Source organism: Marmota flaviventris, chromosome 4 (genome assembly GCF_047511675.1).
Source record: "Marmota flaviventris isolate mMarFla1 chromosome 4, mMarFla1.hap1, whole genome shotgun sequence".
In the NCBI taxonomy this organism is placed as follows: domain Eukaryota; kingdom Metazoa; phylum Chordata; class Mammalia; order Rodentia; family Sciuridae; genus Marmota; species Marmota flaviventris.
This window is the reverse complement of record NC_092501.1, coordinates 96,217,384-96,219,676: the sequence shown is the minus strand read 5'-3', so window position 1 is coordinate 96,219,676 and position 2,293 is coordinate 96,217,384. Positions and strand designations below refer to the sequence as shown.

General features: G+C 33.9%; 1 pseudogene; it reads left to right on the top strand.

Moving 5' to 3' along the window:
- Positions 1 to 740: 740 nt before the first annotated feature.
- Positions 741 to 1,026, top strand: LOC114097604 (elongin-C pseudogene; annotated as a pseudogene).
- The last annotated feature ends 1,267 nt before the right edge of the window (positions 1,027 to 2,293 follow it).

The following is a 2,293-nucleotide window of genomic DNA, read 5'->3' as shown; positions in this document are numbered from 1 at the left end:
TTTGTTTCTGTAAACCATCTCATGACACAATGCTAGTCCTTTCTTCATGAGAGTGGTCAATTGTGTTGTAACCAGACCCAGTGTTTCCCTTCCATCCTATCACCACACAGCTAAATAATGCTAATTGTGAAGGTTCCAATCCAGGCCTCTTGGAACCTCTACTTCTTTGGGGAAAAGACCTTAATCCCACACAGTAGCTTCCAGTAACATCTTTAGTTTGATGGAAACTTCCCCTCCTGATTCTCATGCAGCTTTTTCTAACACACTCTACTCTGGTTCCCAAAATTCTGAGTCTGGAAGCAGACTATAGCTTAGCTTGCTGACTTGGAAGGTTGTACTTCCCTTTTCTAGTTCCACAGTGCCAGCCTGGGTCTCAGGGTCCATGTGCAACTGCCTTGTCTCCATTCTTGCTCACCTCCCATCTGCCCTCTACTTTGCTGCTATAGTGACCACAGTCTAACTTCTGGTATGGATGACACAGTGCTCACACACTGATGTGTTAATTCCATTCCAAATACAGGGAAGTAATATAGGAGGATATATGTATATGCACGCATGTGTGCACACACACACACACACACAGCAATAAACAGAGTAGGACTATGGCAGAGCACAGGGACCCAGTGGCAGTGAATGTTAAGAAACCATTGAAGTTCCTGGAGGCAGTGATGTGGAATTTCATAAGAACATACTAGATGAAGAGAAAAAAATCCTATGGAGGTTGTGAAGGCTGTGATGCCATGTACATCAAGTTGATATCTTCTGACAGTCATAAATTTATTATAAAAAGAGAATATGCCCTAACAACAGGAACAATAACAGCCATGTTGAGTGAACCAGTTCAGTTGTGGAAAATGAAGCCATCAGAATCAATTTTAGAACAATCGCTTCACATGTGCTATTAAATGTACTTATTTCATCCACAAGGTTTGCTAAACTAACAGCTCCACTGAGAATGCCAAATTCCCAACTGCACCTGAAATTACTGTGGAATTGCTGATGACTGTGAACTTCTTAGAATCTTAAATAAAATAAAATCTAACAAAATGCCATGTTTAAGCATTTAATTCCCACAGTTAGAAATTCTTTTGCATTTTCCATTGTCCGCATGCAGTTGAAAAATCTAAAGTTCATTTGAAGAGCAGATTGTCATCAGAGTTGAAATTTGTTCCCCACATAAACAAGCTAAAGACATTTTCACAAATTGAAAAATAAACCAATATACAAATTTTAGGTAGTTATGGTTTATCCTTTGAATGAGACTTTTAAATAAGAGCAGTACTCATAACATAAATAGTGAGAAATAAGTTTAAATGCCAAGTACCATAGGTGAGCACTATAACTACCTATTGACATTTTTTAGTGGTTTTTTAAAAATCTTTTTTAGAATTTATTATAGCTCTGACTTGCATTGCTCAAGTTATATCAATATTTTCTATAAACATATTTTGGCTTAGTTAAGACATTGATTTTTATGATATTCATAAGGATTGGCCTTCCTTAGCATCATTCTAAAAGGTTTGGTCAAGCTTACACATATATATGGTAAGAATGCTGTTATTATTTCTTTTCAACATTTCTTTGAATATCCCAAGTAACATGGAGAGTACATGAGTAAATAAACCACTTTTAAAAATAAAAAACAAAACTTTCATCATTTATAATGACAGATAATGTGATAGTATATATGAAAAATTCAAAAAAAATTATTAGGATTAAATGTGAATTTAGAAAATTCAAAAAAAGTATTACCATTGTTGAATCTTGGTAATAGGCACATGAAGGTTTATTATAAAATTCTACTTCCACATGTTTGATATTTTCCATAATAAAATTTTTGGGAAAATTAACTTACCAAAATTCTTAGGTAAAGGGTAATATACGATGGTCAATTAAATTTATAGATATTAGAGATACAAGGAATAAAATTTTTATAGTAGTATTTACAATAATACCAAAACATATCAAATACCTAGAAATAAATCTCTAAGGAGAAAACTATAAAATAACATTGAAATAAATCTAAAAATTTAAATGCTTGTAGCATAATCCATGCTAGAGTTTGAAGAATCAATATTATACACATGTCAATTGTTCTCCAAAGTACCTATAGATGCCATTCAATTTCAATCTCCCAACAGTTTGTGTGTGTTATTGTGGTTTAGATATGAGGTGTTCCAAAAAAGCTCACATGTGAGACAAAGCAAGCATTTTCAGAGGTGAAACGACAAGATTATGAGAGCTATAACCTCATCAGTGGATTAATCCACTGATCTGAATTAACTGTGTGTTA